Source organism: Apteryx mantelli, chromosome 16 (genome assembly GCF_036417845.1).
Source record: "Apteryx mantelli isolate bAptMan1 chromosome 16, bAptMan1.hap1, whole genome shotgun sequence".
Lineage (NCBI taxonomy): Eukaryota > Metazoa > Chordata > Aves > Apterygiformes > Apterygidae > Apteryx > Apteryx mantelli.
Window position 1 is genome coordinate 1,394,642 of NC_089993.1, and position 21,408 is coordinate 1,416,049.

The window sequence follows — 21,408 nt, forward strand, 5'->3', positions numbered from 1 at the left end:
AGTTAAGTCTTCCTGCTCCAAAAACAGAATGCAAGAGTAGCAGATATTCATATTCTACATTCAGCCAGTTCTATAATGAGCCAAATAAGTTGGGCTCAGGAAGTTATAACAATCTTTTTTTCAGATTTCCTGTTAAGTTTGAAATATAAGAGACTTCAAGTCCATATTTTATAAAGTTTCATTTACAGTATTTATAATATTTAAGCATAGATTGAAAAATGGAAAATACTTAAGTGGTCCAGTCCATCCCTTCTCCAAACATTTCATTCCATTCAAAACAACTGCCAGCAGTACCATTCACCTAGTTTTAAGGCAGAATGACAATTCATAATTTTCTTTCGGGAAATTTCTAAAAATAGAACAGCCAAATCAATACATTCTTCCTACTATATTGCTTGTATTTTCCCTGATTTCTTGCAAGTTGTAAGAAAGACAAATTCTCTTACTGTGCTCTTCTTCCCTTCGTTTTGAAAATTGAAGTAACCAGAAACAGAAGTCTCCAATGGCAAGCTCTGGCTCAGGTAAAAATTTAACACTGAATATGTAATCTTCAGCCTTCATTTTTTCCCTCTCTCCTTTCTAAATGTCTCAGTTTATATTTTTCCAAATTCGTGAGTGCAGTCTTATGTACAACCAAAGGCACATAGTGTAACTGCTTGCGGAAAGCTCTATCACATGACAGCAAATCCATACGCAATAAAATGAGTCATTTTTCTGTTCTCTGGCATTGAAAGTTAACTGTCAATTTGATGTTCATAAGCTCTAGGTCTTTATCAATAGTAAAGATTTAACGACAGAAAAAACATCTTTAAACATCCATGCTTTGAAATGTTCTCCCATCAGACTCAGTATCTACATTTGTCTATGTTGAAAACAAATTTATTTCTCTTCCTCCTACCCCAAGTGTCTCTGCAGAAGTTCACGTAATCATGTTTTATTTCTTGCTTGTTTAGTTTCATTAGGTCCAGAACAGCAGCTGACAGCATTAGTGGAAACACACATGGATTTTACAAGTAGAAGATATAGTCTCAGTTCCTACAGAAAGTCATGCCTAAGCTATTAAAAGGGACACTTGATAAGAAGCATTTCACAGACAATGACAATGTTTATGGATCTTTTAGTATAGGAAAACCATCATCCTGAGCCTTTTTTTTTTTTTTTTTTAAAGTACACATACCTCCTAGATCTGTTTTTCCCACTGTCTGACCAGTTTCAACAGTGTTTGATTATCCCCTTTTAATAGTTTTTGTGACTGAGTATCACAACCAGGAATTTCCTCTGTGAAACATTCAGTTTCTATTCTTGGCCAGTCTTCACACAGCGATGCATCTGCACAACCACAAGCTACTCGAATGCTTAACAGCCCAAAGTACAGTGGCTGCAGATCCCCAAATGAATGCTATGTCAGCCTGACTGCAACATGCTAATAAGTTCCATAGCTAACTGGAGTCCCCTGTCATTGGACTCCGTATTGGTTAGTATCATGCTGACAGAGGAATATTCAATCTGCTCTATGGAGATGAACATACCTTTTTGCAGAGTTCCATATACTTTCCTCCAGACAACTTGAAAAATCTGCCAGTCACTATCTATACCTTATCTAAACTGGGTTCTTTTCCTTTTTATCCTCCTGTTCCATAAAACAGTATCTTTTTCCATGTAGAATTTAGCCTATGTTCACCAGGCTGGCCATGTAGGATTAGGAGCCTTGGCTGCAGGGAAGTCTTTGTTGTTCAAATGATGTACAAGCAAAATTAGCTCATCATAGGCTCAACTTGCACTGTCCATACACTTATATATGAACATACTCCATTTTTTAAAACTAATGGTCAAATTCAGATTCTTCACAATGTTCATATGCCTCAAAAGGGTGTCCATATTGACGAACCCTGCACATTCTCTCTTCTAACAGTTTCAAAATATGAACTGTGACATTCAAAGTCTGTTAAGGAAACAGGCCAACCCCCCCCAGTTCCTGATGTCATCAAAAGTTATGTGATTTTGTTTTTAAAAAAAAAAGTAATCACAGCAGTAAAAACAGTGTAGAGACTTAAGTCAATTTAATTCTTCTGTTAATTTAATTGATAGGGCATGTTTAATTTGTTTCAAGACCTCCCAGTGCAATATATGGATACAGAAAGCCTTAATCCGGCAGTCCCAGAGTGCTTAAGGGATACCTAAATTAGATAATGGGCAGATGAAGCAGTGACCCTGGGATAACCTAGCACAAAAGATCTTACTCTGTCAGCAAGTCTATGGAAATTGCCTGTGTGCATTCCTTGCCTTCGTAGCAAACAAGTGGGAAGGTACCTTGTATTCATACCAGCAGTTATCACTAACAATCCTGTTTATTCCAAAGTAAATTTTTGTGTCCCTGTAATTTCAGTGGGCAGCTGAAGTAGGAGAAGTAGGAAAATCCATCATCTCAGACTGTTTTATTATTCTCTGCACTGAGCGCTAAAGGTCTAGAGTTTTTTTTTTTTTTGGGAAAACAAAAGCTGATTTACACTTACATGAACATATGATAGTGACAAAATTAAAGCTGTCATTTTATAAACAAATTTATTTTCTTCTGGCTCAGTAAAACCCTGTAGACTTTCTCCCTTTTCCCAAGATTGCTCAGAAAAGCTTCAATAATCTGGTTTCCCTAATAAGAGAGAATACCCCTCCTGAAACAACAAAAAGGGATGAATTATCCTGCACACAGAAGAAGGCTCAAACACCAACACCAAGCACTTCCAAGTGCACCTTACAATTAAAGGAGGATCTAATCTCAGGAAGAATGCCAGCAACTGCATTTCAGAGATCTTGAACATTATATTGCCTCATTTTGATAGTTATTTCTGTAGTCTTTCCAAAGTTATGCCCTCCTAAAAGGCAAGGAGCAATGAACAATAAGGTAAACAAAACATACTTGAACTTTCTGAGTATTTAAGAGTATTTCACTGAGAAATCCATAATCAAAAATACATATTTCTGTTGGCAGTCTCCTCTGGGTCTAAAAAAGTACAGAAAAAGCATCTTACACTGAGAAGGCTGACAATGTAGAATCCTAAACTAGTCATGCTTTGTCTCAATTATGATTTTACATTAAATGGCATTTATAACAGATGGATTGTTGATTTTTTTTTAACATCAAAATTTTGGGCAAAACGTTGGAAAGACTAGTCCCATTAGAGAGCCCTTAAGACAGTTAAAGGGCCAGAATACATGATATGCAAGGAGAGGATTCATGGTGTTCTTTATCCATGTGCTGATTTCAAGTAAACTTAAGGGAACTTAATATATCTGACATGCTGACTCCTCTGTCAAATATTGCTGCACTGGCCAATGGATTCAAAGTGAAAGCTAGAGGCGCAGGCTTAGAGGCATATTGAGACACATAGCATGACTACAGGAATCTTGTTTCCTCAGGGAAAAACAAGTAATTTCTGTATATAGTGAAGATAAATTACAAAAAAAAAAAAAAGAAAGAAAAAGAAAAAAATCTGACTGAAGTGCTTTTTTAATCTTTACCTTGGAACTTATCATTGTACAGATCTTCTTATGACTTATTCACTTGTGTTACAATAGCAGGGTCTACTGATAGAGGCGAAGAGGGGAGGAGGGGGAAGAAAAAGCCAGAGTTAAAAAACAATGCAGCAGGCATCATCGGCTGTGCAGTATATCTCCATACCTTTAAGAGGTACCTGGCTGCACTGCGTGGCTTCCAACTATTTGCATTTGCAGTGTAAAGAACAAGGGGACAAATGTCCTCACAATAAAGAACAGTCAATTAACCATTATTAAATTGCTTACAATATAAACAAATCATTTCAGTCTCTAAAACCGAAGGTAGAATTACAGCTTGGGACACCTTTGTCATAAATATTTTTAGCCAGTGTTCTCACTATAGTCTATTGCTTTTTTTCTCTACAGCTCTCACTCAATGTTATAAAGTGTTTTGTCTATGAAATTATAGAAACAACAAAATTCCGCACTGAACAGGCTATCTCTGGAGAGCATCTTTCTTCCCAGGACTGTCTAAGAGAGGTATTTTCTGCATGGGTGGAGGACATCAGAATACTGGTTTTGCAGCTCGCAATATTTCTCTTTTTAGGTATTAGATTCCTAGTTCTGAAACAAAAACAACTATATTCTGAGCTATGCAGTGGAGTATGGGTTTAGATCAGCTAACTTGTTGGGAGGCAATAAACCAGTCCCTTGCCCTATTAGGAAGAAAAGCTTGAAGTAATAACTAATCTGATGAATGCTGGTTTTCTTTTAAAATGAATGATATTCAGCCTAGCAGATTTGGAGATAACCAAGTTCTACTTTACTGTGAAATAAGGTCACTGCAGCAAGTTCATGCACTTATGAGTTCTTTCTTCTGTCAGTTGCTTTTCCCCTGAACAACTCTTAACAAGATAATCCAGTATTGGTGTAGCTACACAGAAGTTATACCTATTTGCTGACATAACATAGCTGCATGTGCACTAAGGATAGATAGGTATGCTCATTAATACAGATACAGACTGTTTACGAAATTTCTTCTTAGCCTGTTGAGCGCGTATCAACAACAGGTGGCCTTTTGCAGCATGTTTTAAAGGCCAGGTAGCTGCCTTGGAGCAAAATAATGAGAAACATTTACTCCAGCAGCTTAAATAAGAGGAGAACAAATGAGATGAGTCGCATAGACAATTTAAAACAGTTGATTCCACAGTTAGACATCACCAGCATTCACTCCTATCAATACACATGGAATGCAAGCAAGTCAATCATTAATATAGTGCAATTAACTATGCCTATTTTTATATCAGAAAGGTCACGTGACTATCTGGACAAGTACAAAAGGACTAAAGGGCTAAAGACTAGCATTCCTTACATAAACTCTAAACATCACAAAACAACCCCCCCCCCAACTTCCCCCCCCACTCCACTATGCAAAATCTATGAGAATATTCCAGTTAAACTTGACAATAAAGGCATACTCAAATAATTATGTCAGACATTTAAAGGAAATTTTAGTTCTTTAGATCTCAGTCACAATTCAAGGCTATATAGAGATGAAGAATAAATAGCTATTTTTCTTTCAGACCATTAACATAGTTTATCTATTTCAAGTGATAAAATATGCCTGTCTGCTTCTGAGTATGCATCCATATAACCTTACACAAGCATTTTTAATGGCCTCTCCAACCTAGCAGGTAGAGCAGAATGTATTCTAAAGAACTAGAAGAATAGCAAGAACTAATTTTATGGTCTGCCGCCAATAATTTGCTGGTCCCTAACTCTATTCAGCTTCAGTACTGAAGCAAAGGCACTTATGGATTTAAGCAAATGCCATGGTAGTATTATCAGACTGCAATAACCTTGGTTTTGGAGACAGTGAGAGACATGAGCAGTATGCACTGGTTTGCTTTACTTGCTTGTCTGTCTGCCTTGAATTTACGCATACATTAATTTCAGTGCAGGAGTAGCATTTTTTCAGTTTACTTTACAAATCAAATGACAAAGGTGAACAAGGGAGGGAGACTGTCTGAAGATTTCAAATTAAAAGAATGAAGGAGCAAAGACAGCCAAGGGGAGAAAATCAAGGCTGCAATAAGAGAGGATTGGGAAGATCAGAGACTCTTATCTCCAGGAGGGGTCCAGAGATAGCCTTTACAAACATTTACTTGGTAGCATTTTAATTATTAACAGCATAAAAAGAAGCAGAAAGCTGCTTTCCCCTGTGTTCAAATTCTAGCAGCAAACACACCTGCAAATTTTCAAATATTAATGATATAAAAGGCATTCAGTACAAAGATTCCAAATAGTCAACTATTGGGCAACTCTAGCCACTGCCATTTTGCAAATTACAAAGGACAAGAGTATCATGTATTGCTTGGAAGCTACAAGGAGCTAATATAAAATGCTGCTGGAACACCTGAACTTAAGTTATCAGCGCTGTCCCTGAAAAGTAACTCTCTTAGAGAACTGTTGCAACAGATTTCTATCTAACTGCTAGTGATTGCACAAAGAAGCAAACCCTCACAACTGGGAATTCCTTTTTTTTGGCAATACAGAGCCCTAGACACAAACCATGCATTTCTGTGCTCTACATAGGCACGAATACTTTGACAATCCTATTGGGATTGCCTGTAATTCAGAGTAACTTTCAAATGCTCTAGCTTCCTCTAGAAACTGAACTGGACCCAAAAATACAAGGTTTGAAGATAATATAGTTCTATATAAAACCACCTATTTCTCCCCTCATCACAGCTATACATCATCTGGTCAGAATCCAAGCCTGTACCTGCAACATCAGTAGCCCTCTTGATGCCTTCTAACACTGCCTAGGGTTAGAGTAAACTAAGTTTACTATATGCACTTAGTTACTTACTCACTTGTTGGAAGGCCAAGAAAGACCGAGGACCATCCTGGTAAATTATAGTGGGCACCCTAAATCTGATGTTAAATTAAATAAGATACTGGCAGCCTCAGTATTCCAATAAAATTCTTTTCCTTAAGTATCTGTATACATATACATATTTCAGAGAACAAATCCTAGATAAAGACTAACACAAAAATAAACTGGTAAGATAATTTTACTTTCCCAACAGAAATCTTAAAATATTCAAGGGAGAAGCTGCAGAACAAAACTTTTGGGTTTAAACAGCCTTTATGTGAATATACACTGCCCCATTAAATAGTAACAGCTGGCAGAACAAGTCTAAATTGTACGTACTTGGATCAGCACTACCAATAATCATAGGATTCGTCTTCACATCATGCCCAGGACTTGAAACATTCTGTAGTAAAAAAAATAATAGAAGAGAGTATTAATCTGCACATTAACATTAAAAAGCACCTACAGGGCATTTAAATACCTTCTGAAGTCTAGACACACTAGAACAAATTAAAATGCTAAATTTAAAGTCTCCTAAAGTCAGCTTTTCAGCAAACTCGATGGCACATATGAGTGAAGAATATAATCATTATGGAACAATTCCCTTTCAGACACAGAAGAACTACACAGTTTGCCAGCTGTAATTTATGGTGGGCTTTAAAACACCCAGAAAAGCAAGCTAAGGATCTAATCCCAAACTTTTTACTGTAGCTCTGCATAAATTAGGCCAGTGTTGCACGATGTAACTACGGATATTTTGTAGGAAAAGGATAGTAAGCATCATCAGGTAATCTATTAGTACAGTTCAAGTATTAACCAGGAGCTAAATCTTTCAGCCTGATATGTGCCAAATTTCACTTAATTTTTAACATTCTACCACTGGAAAAAATAAGTACTTGTAGGACAGAAATAACAGCAGTACGTTATGACTTGCTGAAGCCCTCTGGTCATGACTAGCGCACAAGCAAATTCTCAAAACAATGCTGTTCACTAACACAAATTTGATAGCAACACGCGAGCTGATTACGAGCTCCAGGGGCTGCATCCCTAAGAACAAAACCGCTCATTCGCCTGCACCAAGCGCGGCATCAAGCAAAGGAAAGCGCACCGACAGCAGGCACCGCACCCGCTCGCTGTGGCATAGGCGGAGCAGCGCGAGTTGCTCCGCGGCCTCGCGGAGCCGGGCAAACCCCAGCAGACACGGCGAGAGCAGCTCGGGGCCGCGGCTCCAGCAGAGCCGCCCGCCCGGAGCCCCTGCGGGCCCGCCGCGGCCGCGCACCGGCGGCGCCTGGCTGCCCGCCCGGGGGCCGCCGCGGCGCCGGGCGGCCGCCCCCAACCTCCCCGCCGCCGCCGGCCGCGACCCCCGGCCGCTCTCGGTGCCGGCGGAAGCGAGGCGCCCCATCCCGCCACGTCCTCCGGGGAGCGCGCTCTCCCGGAGCCCCCAGGCCGCCCGCTCCAGCGCGGCCCCCGGCCGCTCCGCCGCCGCCCTTACCCCGCCACCTCCCGCCGAGCTACCGCGGCTCCTGTCAGGCCCGCGCGCTCCCGCGCACGCGCGCCGCCCGCCGGCGCGTGCCTCAGCGGGGGATGGGGGGAGAGGGCGCGAGAGACAGACCGGACTATGCGCATGCGCAAACCAGTCGGCCGGCGGCGGGAGGGGCGCGCGCACGCGCCCCGCTGGCCATGGCCGAGTGGAGAGCCGGCACGTTCCCGGCGTTTCCCCGCGGTTTGGGGCTGTGCGGGGCTCTAGGCTGGGCCGGGGACTGGCAAGGAGAACGGGTGGGGCTGCCCTGAGTCGTCCCCGGTGTGGGCAGTGGGTGTGGGTGCTGCAGAGCCCGGGGGTCTGGGAGGCGTCGCTGCTGGGGTGAGCTGCTTGGTGCGAGGTGTCAGGGGCAGCTACCTCGGGCAAGCTCGTGAGGGCCGTGGGAGAAGGTGTGAGTGAGGGGAGCTGAGAGCTGTCAGGGCAGGCTGTGAGGTGTGTGGGAGAGAGATGTGAGCGAGGGGAGGCTGTGAGGGGTGCTGGCCGGGCGGTGCGAGCGAGGGGAGGCTGTGAGGGTTGCTGGCCGGGTGGTGCGAGCGAGGGGAGGCTGTGAGGGTTACTGGCTGGGCGGTGCGAGCGAGGGGAGGCTGTGAGGGTTACTGGCTGGGCGGTGCGAGCGAGGGGAGGCTGTGAGGGGTGCCAGGAGTGGTGGTGAGGGGTTGCTGTGAGGGGCTGGCTGAAGGGGATCGCAGTGAGAGGTGGCTGTGGGGGGGTGATGGGTGGCTGTGCAGGGTGGCAGTGATGAAGGGCTGGGAGGGGTGGTTGTGAGGGGTGATGCTGGTACTGTAGGCAGGTAGGGCTGGCAGGTGTTTGCAGATTTTTGGGTGAAGCCAACAAAATCAAGTCAGGTTGCCAAGGCACCAGGCTTGAGCTTGTGATTCTGCATGCAGCTGTGCTTTGGACCAACCTGAGTTACTTACCTTTCCTTCCTCATCTGTAGAGAGCACTATTTACCAGCTTTGCAATAGACTTGGGTGTCCTCAGATGGAAAACTCAGTGCAAATGTTAGGTATAAATGTTGCTTTAGGGACACTTCAAGATCTGAGTAGTTCAGTGCTCAGTAACAAAGTGATTGTTTTTCTGCAAAGCCTGAAATGGCTGGAACAGAAATCAGTTCATTTTAAATATGAAAGACTTCCATAGTGTTTATTTGACTTGACTTGGCAGCAGTGTTCTGTTTATGACTGCATAAATAACTGCCACATTAAAGATTATTAACTAGGAATGCTTAAGTGACCAATAAAGCAGTAATCTTTTATATGGCGTTGTAAACGTACACAACTTGGTAATGCAGGCTCTCGCCAAACAGATAACAAATCCCCTACCCAGAGTGTTTACAATCTAAAAGGAACCACAAAGGACCACAAAAAGTATAAGACACGGTAATGAAACATAACACACGAAAATACATAAAACAAAAACTGTCATTGCAGTTGGATTTTAAAGGGAAAGGTGGGTGTCTTAAGTGAGGGTTCCTTCTCATATATATCTTAAAACTACTGGGTAGTGAACAGAAGTAAGGTAGAAGATATGCTATCCTTCCTGCCAGGAAGAAATGGTAGATAGGGTCCCAGGCACTGTGGTGACAAAACAGAGTGCTGGGTGTCTTGTCTCTGACAGAGGCTAGTGCTTTAGAAGATAGTGACAGTCCTGATGTTTTCAAAGAATGACTAAGCTCATCATTGGTTGAAAGCAGACCTGTTAATAATCACTTCCTTCAGGGCTTGCTTGTTACTGGCAGAATGCTGCTGTGGAGAGTGATGAACTCATGTCATTCTGAAGCACATGATAGAACCATTTGCAGAAATGGAACTGAGAAATCATTCATTTATCCAAACGTAAGTTCTGTGACAAAGCAGATGCAACATCAAATATATAATTTGACATTCACTTGTATTCAGTTCCAAAGGGTCTTAGAAGGCACTTGCTTGGAAAGAAATTGTGTCCCCTACACCAAATGAAGTTAAAGAGTTAGCAAGGAAAGCAAGTTTAAAAGAGGATGAAAGTAGAGGGAAAGGTGTGAAAGCAGGGATGTGTAGGCAAAATTCTATATGATTTTGTAAGGGGATGAAAAGCTTCCAGCCATGTTCAATATTTATAACACCCTTTCACTGTAGCACTTTGATCCTTTGTAGTCTGTGTGTATTTAGGCTCATGGCACCCTCTGAGGTAAGACAGTGCTGGTTTCCTCATGTTTCACAAGGGAAACTGAGGCAGGGAAAAGGTGTGCACATGCTGCAAATAAAGTTGGGGATTGCCAGACTTTAGAGAAGCAAGCCAAGGAACAGGGAAATGGATTGGAATTTAGGGATTTCTTTGCTGAAGAGTGAAATATGATTCAAACTGAATGTACCCTTTAATCAAAACATTGTTTTCAGTGTTCAGAAAGTAGAAGTAATTGAAGGCTCTCTCCAAATTCCTGTACTGATGCTTGGCGATGTGTTACTGGGAGATAATTTAGGAGAATAATGGTGAAGGCTGAGTCTCTCCATTGCCTCAGAGTTTTTACCATCCCAGTAACCCAGGTGCCATAGGTGATGGTATTCAAGGAGACAGAGTCCTCCTCGGAGATAAGGTCATTCCAGGGAGATCTTTCAGACTGGGGCAGTGATGCTTGTGAGGAGGCGTGTGTGATGACAAGATGAAAAAAAAAAAGCAGCCTGTGGGCTGGTAGAAGCTGAAGAAGTGGCAGATAGTGCGGTGTGAGTGATACATATTTGAGGGGATCTACTTTTGTTCCTGGAGAAGGGTGTTCATTCCTGGTGGTTTTACAGAAGTCAAGGAATGCTCAGGCTCTAACTACTGAACTCTGCAGTAACTCAAAGTCTAGAGTAAGTCCTGGTGACCCTGTAGTCAATGAGGACAATGAGCATGCAAAGGCTTTCTGGGGATAAATGAAGGAGTCTGTCTGTAGGGCTGGCAATCGGCAACTTCTCTCAGTGTTGGAGAACTTTTATGTGGCGTGAAATAAGTTTCACAAGTATGATGTCCAATGAAGCCTGGTTTCCTATGGGTTTGTGTCTTGAGATTGGTCTCTCTGTGTATTCATTGAAGACTAGTAATGGGTGAGCTTACACGGAATCTTGTCTCTGCATGAGGTCGCTGTTCTTCCTGGCCGTTCATTTTCCTGAGACATGTAACAGAAATTCCTCCAGTGTAGGTACATATCTCATTTTCTTGTGAAACCAGGCTAGAGTTATGGTCTAGATAGGGGATATAATGGAGTCTATTTGGCGGGGGCAATGGAGGGACTGGAAAGCTGGATTGAGAAAGGAAATGAAAGCAAGAAAGGAGAAGAAAGCAAGGAATGGCTGAGTTGGTGGAACAGGCTTTCACAGAGGAAAACTGTATGGGTGTACAGCAGCTTTCAAGAGGAGGCTAGCACTCTTAGGGTAGCTAGGAGAGTGGACAGAGCATCAGCAGGGAAGGCCAGGGTGTCCAGAAGGTGCTTAAGCCAAACCCTGAGCTGGATTAGAAAAACTGGCTCTGCTGGTCCCGTTGCAATGCTGCTTGCACAGGAGCTGCTTGCACTGAAGGCTGATAAGCCTGCAAAGTGTGACCTCCTGTGGGTAAAACCGGGAATTACCGTGGGATAATTAAGCAAAAATTTTTTCTATCACATGCTGCTATCTTATTGGGAAACTTGCTGTGTGAATCATCTTTTCTTCCATCCACAGCAGCCAGACCTGGCTCCTCCCCCTGGGTGAGCTGCTGATGTTCTTCCTGACAGTGAGGGTGAGGCTTTTGACGTGCCCAAATTGGGAGAGTGCTGGTGGATGTTTCAATGAGGAGTCAGGGGGCACTGTCACAAAAGCAACCACCCATTTCTCTGTGGGCCCCAGCAAGCGCTCGGTGGACACTCTGTTTCCTGGTCATTTGGACAGATTGCAGCTGACTTTCCCTGTTTCTTTGTCCCTTCCCTCTCCCCAGCTATGCTGCTTCCTGCCTTCCCTCCTGAAGGGTAGGTGGTTGTCTTTTGATACTGTGAGCTCCATGGGAAGGGTTAGCTTTTGGTACTGGCATGCACAGGGGATTTGTTAGGAGTGGTTTAGCAGCTTCCTTTCTGGATGGCTCTAATTCCCCTTCATGAAATGGCCAGGACGTAGCTGTATGGTGGTATGTATAGCATGCTCTCAGCGTATTATATTGGGTATTCCAAAACATGCAGTGATTGCCTCTAAGCGTCTTGCTTTGACTGCAGGTATTGCTATTGCAATATTGTTATTGCACATTGCCTTTGTAGGATCAGGCCCACAGAGATCCATCTGACTGTTTGGCACCTTTGGGGCACTCTTGCCAACTCCTGAAGGATCTGGAGGAAGAGAGTTCATTGCAGAGGGTTTTCCTCTTTGGGAAATTTGGCTCCATCTGTGGAATGCCTGCTTGCTGACCTTTGAGGTCTCAGAGATAGCTTGTCTATTTTCTCAAGCTTTTTCTGGCAGGGGATTTTGAGGGAGTTTGGTTTATTCTGATGTGCAGGTATATTGAAAAAGCTGGGGATGCATAAGCAGGGACTATTGGTGAGGCACATTCTACAGACCTGGATGAATAAATAAATATTGCTTGATTTATGCCCTGCACTGTCTTTGATGTTGTCTTAGGCCCTTCCTTAACCCTATACTCCTCTGCACCATCCCAAATGCAGCACTGCTTCTCAAGGGACTTGCTGACTTTCACCAGGCAAACTGGAACTTTGTTCTTCTGGCAGTTATATCCCTAGCAGAGCTGTAAGGTGCCTCTGCTTGTGCAGCTGGCTAACCTGCACTCTAGGTCTCGGGTACCTTTGCCACATTGCATGATGGAGTGGGAGCAGTGAGGGGAGGGGCCCTCAGAGTTCACAGTGGAGGTGGCTGGGCAAGCAAGTGCAAAGCCAGGCTGTGATCTCATTGTTTTGCTTTCTGGAGACCTGAGAATAAACTGAACCCACTCTAGTGAAGAATTAGAAGAAGGTGAAGTGCCCCGACGGCCTATGGCTGGCGTGAGTTCCCTGCTTTCCCAGCCAAATGGCACCGAGTCCACTGATCTTGGTGCAAAATCCACTTGCCGGGGCAGGTTCCTATCTCTGCCTGGCAAGTGGACTGTGCACCAAAGTCCATGGTACTGGGTGCTCTCAGACCCGTCTGTATTCTCCCCTACAGCAAAGCATAATCTGCAATTAGTGTTTCCAAAAGGTGTGAAAAGAAGCCAGAGCAAAAGCAGGCTTGATGCGTTCTCTAACCCAGGCCTGGTCCCTTGCAGCCCTCACACCTGTGCCTGAGCGTGAATTGCCACTCTGTGCTGGTTCCCCCCACCCCTTCTGCACACTCTGTTTTCATTAGCACGTATTCTTGGATTAAGGACTGTTCTCACTTCCAGCTGAACAAACAATTTCCATCCATGTAAAATCCAGCCTGGTGCTAATAGGCATCTCCCCCCACCTTCCTCCCTCCCCTCTGCCACCTTTTGTGCAGTTGGCAGGACAAAAAAGTGGCGCTATTACCTGACTTATTATCGGCACGGGACTGTAATTTATGGTGCATGCTTGGTAAAGTGCCATGCTGAAAACGTTTATGGCCCACTTAGAGCCCTGTGGGGTGGTGGGGAGGGAGAGGGGAAACCAGTTGTTCCACCCTTGCAAAATACTGCATAGCCCAAAAGCTTTCTCTGCCCTCTGACTGCAACACTGTGGGAGGTCAGGCTCAATGCCCCTGCCCCATGTCTGAGACAAAAGGTGCGGGACAGATGTAAGGCCTTACTGTCCTTAGAAAAAAACAGTTTTGTCCCCCGTTGAGAGTTTATTCAGTTCCCCAGTTTTTACTTCCTTTGGTCCTGTATAGTCTCACCCCTCTGACCAGGATCTCAGCCCTGGCCTTCCTCATCTTCCTAATATGTATGGCACCTCCTTCTTCCTGGGCTCCGATGCCCTGTCCTCTCCCAGAAGGACAAATACAGTACTGCACAAGCTGCCAGATGTGCAGTAGACAGGGTCACAAGCCATGAGTAACTCCTCTGAAAGGAACATGTTACAGCAGGTACCTGCTCTGTAGCAACCAGGTTCATACCCTGAAGCAAACATCCAGATCATTTAGTTCATCACATCTGGAAATGTGGTGTGGAAAGAAAGGGACAAGTGAATCTTCATTGCTGTAGGTGGGCTTGATTTGAATAGCAATCTAGGGGGCAAGGGAAAAGTCATTCCTAGCAGCAGTAATTTTTCCAGTGGTAGAAAAGAGACCTGTGAGAAATGAGACTTTACATCTCAATCCTGAGATGTGTGGTATAGAAATTCATCATGGAAAAGTGTTTTTGACCACTGGGCTGTTTGCTGATTACTGAAAAGTTAATATTGGCTGTTGAGCATCTCTCAGAAAAACATCATCTTTCATCATTTAAAGGTATTGAGTCTGGCTGTCTGCCCTGTCCAATTGTCCTGATTCAAAGGATGCAGGAAGCAGAACATTGTCCAAATCATTTCGCCAGCTCTGGGGGCACATTTTCTTTGAATGTGCTTAGTTAGAGAGAGGATTTGCTTGGTCTGCAGTGAGCCAGGCTCTCTGTACACCATGCAGAAGGATCACACGGGAGTTTGTCCTCTTTTTTTCAGGTCCATTCTTTACCAGCTGCTGGCAGAAAAGCAGGTCTTATGAACCACCTTCTTCAACAGTGCCCGTGCATGCATGCATGTACTGGTGTTAAAGTACATGTTCTAGTCGTGGTAGTGTAGGTGTTTAAGTCCCAGGCACTGTCTGCTGGTAGCCATCAAAGCTTTGCAAGATTAGGCCTCAGGAGTCCTATGATGCAAGGAGTCCATATGCTGCCCACAATGCCAAGATGATGTCAGCTTTAAATAGAGTTATCACCCCTAGCTGACATAATTTCTGGCCATCGACTCTGAAGTGTCCCAAGGCTGAGGTTTTGGTCTAGGAGAATGTCTTGACCTGGAGTTACCTGACTCATGCAGTGGATGGGCAGAGCTCATATTTTGGATGGCATTCATTTCCCCATGTGGTAGCTGTCCAGAAGTTTGCCATCTGGTGTAATTTTGTCCTTTAAGCTCCATCTGTGCTATGCAGTGGAGAGAGACTGAAGTCTCCTGAGGGTGAATCAGCTCATTTGTCTTAGACACCTAAGATGAAACAGGTCACTCTGGAGCTGCTTCTGTTTCTACTTACTAGAGCTTAGATATTCAGGTCAGACTGGGTGCTGATCTTTCATACAGCTAAAGTTAGAGGAGAAGAAATCCACTTCTTACATTTTTTGTGTGAGCAAGGGATGATGGGAAGCTCACATCATCTGTAGGATCTGAGCCAATGTTTGGCCTTATTCTGTTGACTGAGTTCCAGACACCCCATGCCCAGGTCAAATCTTCATCCAGACCCCAGAGAGAGAACCCTCTTTTTCAGACAGGGTGAAGTGGTTGTGTGGCAATCCTAGTGCTGGGTCCCACTGACAACAGAGTAGAACCACAATCCTGAAATGCTTCAGTGCATCCTGCAGGGTGAAAGCAGTCTGGGTGATACTAAAACCACTGCTTAGTGCAAGATAAATGGGAAAAAGAGGAAAAAAGACCAAAAAATACCTGCCTTAAAAGGGTTCACTGTGTGTGCACCTGATAAAAATCATAACATGGGATCAGCTTTCTTCTCTGCTTGCTTGGCTTTTGGCATGCATAACCATGCTCTGGCAGGCAGGGCAAATTTCCTTCTCCCTTGGGTCATTAAAAAGACCATTTCCCCATTTAAAGAGGGGGAAGGAGGTGGGGATGGAGGGGGAAGCTGAGCCTGGCAGCAGGCTAGCCCGGCCCATGCTGCTGTGCTAGCTAGCAGAGCCTTGGCTCTCCCACCCCCACTGCTCTCCACGGTGTTAGGCACGTGGGATTGAGGGGGGCTGGATGGGTATGAAAGCAAACACACATCTGCAAGTTCCTCCAGTTAATTGGGCAATTATTCATACCACTCTTGCTGGAAGCAGCTGGCTACTGCCAAGCCAAAACCAACAACAACAGACGTGGGCGTACTCCATCTCCTGCTTGGAGTGGGGAGGCATGTGTGATGAGGTGGGGCTGGGGAGGGCAGGTTAAGTGGTAAGGGCATGGACCCACTCCTGGGCCACTCAGTTGAGCTATGTGAATGAACAGGGAAGCACTGGAGGCCTTGGGCACTGTGAGATACTGGGGAAGTGCTTGCTTCACAGTGCATGTGAGCCCCAGGTGGGGATGGGGGAGCTGCTACTCTGGAGCACCAGGAGAACCCAAGTCAACCTGTGTTGGGTTTTATTAGGAGCTTGTCAGGCTGTGGTGTTGGTGAAGGTAGTCCAGGCCCAGCTGTGCTCTGTAACACTTTGCTCCTCATAAATAGTGGATACACTGCCATTTCTGCTCAGCTCCCACCTGAGCTAGGCTCTGACAGCCCTTGATCACCTTTTCCATCCCTCCTCCTCCCACTTCCTCACATCCCTAGTTACTCTCTAGTCTAACAGCAGTGTCACTGCATGGCTCCATTCTCTGCTTATCTCTGGTGGCAGTACTGTGCAGGTGAAGCACTGGGGGAACATAATCCTTGCTGGCCTTGGCTTTGACATTTCATTCCCTGTGACTGTGCCTGTGAGCTGGAGGTTGTGTCTGAGTGCTTTAATTAGAGCAGCCTTCCCTGCAACAGAGTTAATGGGGCTCTACAATTCCTCAGGGAGATCGTATGCAGGGGTACCCTGGACAACATCAGCTTTGAAGCATTGTCTTTCCTTCTCACTTCTAAATCCTATGGGATATGGGATTGTTCCTTAGGCTGAATGCTCCATGATTGCATATCACTGGGACAGAGCCACATCTTGAAACTGTTCTCCTGGAACCGTGTCTGACTGCTATTTGAATGCTTTGCCCATTCCCTTCTCACTGCTGAAGTTCACAGGAAGTCTGCCCCCCTTCCAGCAGAATATCTGTTATTGATAAAACTGATCCCCTTTTTTCAAATTGTGCCTGCCACAGGGAGGTGGGGGTGCTGCGCTTAGCCCATCTGCTTCCTGCTTTGCCTGAGAGTGCATCTCCGGCACTGGGAGATATTGTGGCAGCCTTAGAAGTACAAGCAGGGTCGGGCTCCACCAGTGTAATTAGAGCCAGCTCCATCCAATCCCAGATGGAATGTGGAAGGAGAAGAGTTCCAGTCGTTCCTTCATTCCTTGTCTTTTTCCCTCTTCTATGAGCTGGGTCTTCTCTGGAGAATTTTAGTGTCATTAACTCAAGATCTTCTTTAGGATAATGTAAATCAGACAGACAGTTTGGCTCCAAGATGAATGTGGGAACTTAAGCAAGGCTGTACTGGGTCACACCATGGAGCTGTCTAGTGCAGGGATCCTCTCTCCAGCATTGCTGCAGTAAGTGCTCTAGGAAAGGGCTTAGAAGAATGCATGCATGGCGTGCTTCTCCTGTCTCTCCTCTGGCAGTCCCCAGATGTGATGAAAGGTTTATGTAGTGGGTGATCAGCTAATAATTTGCATCTTAGTCCAGTTTTGAAGTGTTTTAGAAGCAGCTATGGTGCTAACCCACAAAGGCTTGGGGATGCAAAATTCCTCACATGAGATGTTAATAGTGGTCTCAGAAGTACTGTGTGGATATCATACATGAGCTGCTCAAAACCCCTGGAGAAAGGGGAGCACAATTCCTAGTTTTACAGGAGGGATCAAATAATTTAAATGGCTTTTCCAAAATCTCAGTGGGAATCCCTAACAAAGTGGGGTGTTGAAACCAGATGCTCATTCTCCTGGTGATTGTCCAGCCTTCCCCTTTGATAATTACCCACACAGAGATCTAAGTTAGGATGAGAACTGCTCACTGAGGAGCTAATGCAGAAATAAAATTAACTAGAGTTAAAGCCGCCTTTACTGTCAATGTGGATGACTTGCTTTAGAAGGATATTTCCCAGGCAGAAAGGCCAGCCAACAAAACTTTGTTGCTTTGTCTATGTTTAAGTCACAGAAACTTTGATAAGGGTCAATCGGAGGAAATAAGATGCTGAAGGTGCTCAGAAAATCAAGATGAGTAATGTAGAACAAATGAGAGCAATACTTTGTCAGGGAGAACAAGGACTGAGTCCGGGGTAGGATCTGTTAGTAGGCAAGGAGAGAAAGATTAGACCCACAAACCATGTTGAAAGGACAGGAAAGGTAGCGTTTGAAGTAGGATGGTGTATGGGGCTGGGCACTGAAATGAAACAGCTGAAATACAAGCGCCAGGGGATGGCCCTCGCTCTCACTGAAGAGAATGGACTGACTCCCATTGACGTCAATGAGGGCTGAACTGGGACCCTTGCGAGAAATATATTGAACACAGACAAATCTAGCAAAGTCAAAACAGATGATGCAGGCTGCTTAACACAGTCACAGGCAGCTTGTTGCGAAACCTCCTAACAAGGCAGTTCTGTCAAGCAGCCATCTCCAAGCCCAAAAGGCTCAAGCCTAGGAGAGGAACATGGAAGGCTGTGGTCCTGGAGAAGGCACGTCCAAGAAGGAAGGCAGCAATGGTCTAGGATGGGTCCTCAGCATGGTTTGACATAATCCCACCGGCAGCCTGCTTTCTTTGACCTCCTCAGCTACCTTGCCACAGCCCTGGGTGCTTTTCGTTAAAATGCAAGGGTGTTTCCCCTTCCCGCTGATCAAGCTTTTAACGAAGTTGAAGGCTTGCACGGACTGGACAAGTTATCACAGAGGAATATGCTGCTGCCTATCAGCTGACGGTGGGGGGCATCTGTGTGCACACCCTTAATTCATGGCACATGCGAGTCAGTTTGAGTTAGCCAATGTGAGAGAACCGCACTAAGCTAGCTGAAATGACCTTATTTGCATGGACTAAGCGAACGCACATGGACTGTAACGCTGACATGCAGTAACTGGGTTACTGCGTGATAGCCTGTTCTTGTGTTTGAACTCAGTCTGTGACTCATCACCCCCAAATTCTTCCTGTGCTGTGCTTCTTGGCCCCTTGTTTGACGTTCCCAGTTCCTAGTTTGCTCTGGCTCAGGGATGTCCATGATCCTACCCCAGCCTCTTGTTTCTCTGGAAAGTTGTTTTGACAGCTCTCCTGCCCTGCTCCCTGGAGTCACGACAGCCCCTGGGGAAAGGCTCTTCTAGTCCTCTTCACGGCCACGAGTACTCAGGCAACCAGCACCTGCTCCCCTTGGAACCCAGGTTACAGCTCACTGCACATGACCTCTCTTCACACACTTCTGTCTCCTTTTCAGCCCAACAGGCCTCCTTTGACACTATGACATGCCTCTCCTCGGTCTTTGCTTGTTCTCTCCACTTGGAGAAAGAAGTGAGTCAAGACAAGGTGCTATTCTTTAGCTCAGAGCCAGAAGATACTGAGCACCCTGGTCAGGTCAGTGGGAAGATCTGGGTAGTATCCTCTCTCTGGCACAGTGGGAGGTTGGCAAATGTGAAGGAGTTAAAAGAGATGCAAGATGAGGTTATCAGGGTAGTTTATTAAACCAAAACCAGAATGAGCTGAGTTCCTAAATGCTCCTGAGGATGTGAGTCTCTGAAAGTGGCCTAGTTTGTCCATTACTGAGCCCTGGTTCTAGTTGCACAGCAGAGGGACTTCAATGACTTCAGTGAGGCCACCCTTGCTCTACACCATGTTGAAGCAGAATCCAGGCCTGAAAGTCCCATCTCATCTAAACCTGGAGCTTGGTGTCTTGGATGTGGTAGGAGAACAGAGACAGACCTAAATCCTCTGTTTTGAGGCAGGAAAATTCAAAGGAATACAAAGACAGCCTTGGAATGGAGACAGGCAGGGGGCATTGTTGCTCTTAAAATGGTTTACTACCATATGTGCAGCTTAGATGTTTTGAGACCGGTGGAATTTCACCCGTGATTCCCCCCAGCTAGATTGGACTACAGCTTTGCCTTCCTTTTCATCCTGAATCTGCTGAAATAGCAGCATCCTGGACAGAGACCAGCTTCCTTGTTGTAAGAGCAGTGTTTTGAGGAGGAACTGGGTACAGTATTGTTCAACTTATTCATCAGTGACCTGGATGAAGGGACAGAGCGCACCCTCAGCATATTTGCTGATGCTACGAAACTGGGAGGAGTGGCTGATACACCAGAGGGTTGTGCTGCTATTCAGAGGGACCTTGACAGGCTGGAGAGATGTGCAGAGAGGAACCTCATGAAGTTCAACAAAAAGGGAAGTGCGGAGTCCTGCACCTAGGGAGGAATAACCCCAGGCACCAGGACAGGCTGGGGGCCAACCAGCCGGAAAGCAACTCTGCGGAAAAGGACCTGGGGGTCCTGATGGACAACAAGTGAGACAGGAGTCAGCAATGTGCCCTTGTGGCCAAGAAGGCCAATGGTATCCTGGGTTGCATTAGGAAGCGCAATGCCAGCAGGTTGAGGGAGGTAATCCTCCCCCTCTACTCAGCCCTGGTGAGGCCACACCTGGAGTACTGTGTCCAGTTCTGGGCTCCCCAGTACAAGAGAGACATGGCACTACTGGAGTGAGTCCAGCAAAGGGCTACTAAGATGATTAAGGGACTGGAGCATCTCTCATATGAGGAAAGGCTGAGAGAGCTGGGCCCATTTAGCCTGGAGAAAAGAAGACTGAGAGGGGATCTTATCAATGTGTATAAGTATCTGAAGGGAGGGTGTCAAGAGGATGGGGCCAGACTCTTTTCAGTGGTGCCCAATGACAGGACACGAGGCAACAGGCACAAAGTGAAACACAGGCAGTTCCATCTGAACATGAGGAAAAACTTCTTTACTGTGAAGGTGACTGAGCACTGGAACAGGTTGCCCAGAGAGGTGGTGGAGTTTCCTTCCTTGGAGCTATTCAAAAGCTGTCTGGACACAATCCTGGGCAACATGTTGTAGGTGACCATTCTTGAGCAGGGGGGTTGGACTAGATGATCCAGAGGTCCCTTCCAACCTCAACCAGTCTGTGATTCTGTGAACCTGAGAGGAAACTCCTGAACAGAAGGCAGAAATAGAGACAGGCTACTGTGGGGGACATAAAGGCATTGCCTGAGCTTGCAGGGGTGGAGTTAGGAAAGCCAAAGCTCAGCAGAGTGGAGCTAGTTGATGCGAAGAGTACAAAACCTCTGTAATTACATTGGCAACAAAATGAAGGTGAAGGAAAATGTGGGCCTGCTGCTCACGGGGCAGGGGACCTAGAGACAAAGGACATGGAAAAGGCTGAGATACTGAACACTTTTTTGACACTGGGACCAATACTGTTTAATGTCTTTATTAATGATGGGATAGAGTGCACTCTTAGCAAGCTTGCAGACAATATCAGGTTGGGGAGGAATGTTTGATCTTCTGGAGGGCAGGGCTGCTATTCTGAGGGGCCTCAACAGACTGGAAATTGGGCTGATGGGAAACTCATGAAATTCGACAATGGCAAGTACAAAGTCCTGCCCTGGGATGAAATAACCTCCTGTGGCAGAAGAGGCTGGGGATCAACCAGCTGGAGAGCAGCTTTGCAGGAAAGGACCTGGGGGTCCTTTGAACAGAAGTCAGCAATTCATATATGGTC

The 21,408-nt window shown here is 45.4% G+C and overlaps 1 protein-coding gene across 2 annotated transcripts in view; it reads right to left on the reverse strand.

The window, feature by feature from the left end:
• TBC1D24 (TBC1 domain family member 24) overlaps positions 1 to 7,900 on the reverse strand; it is a 32,258-nt gene extending 24,358 nt beyond the window's left edge. For both annotated transcript variants that reach the window (XM_067306293.1, XM_067306292.1), the window contains exons 1-2: positions 7,863 to 7,900; positions 6,710 to 6,773 (exon numbers count right to left, since the gene is read on the reverse strand). The gene's annotated coding sequence lies outside the window, so the exon portion shown is untranslated. The remainder of the gene's footprint in view (positions 1 to 6,709; positions 6,774 to 7,862) is intronic.
• Positions 7,901 to 21,408: the final 13,508 nt, after the last annotated feature.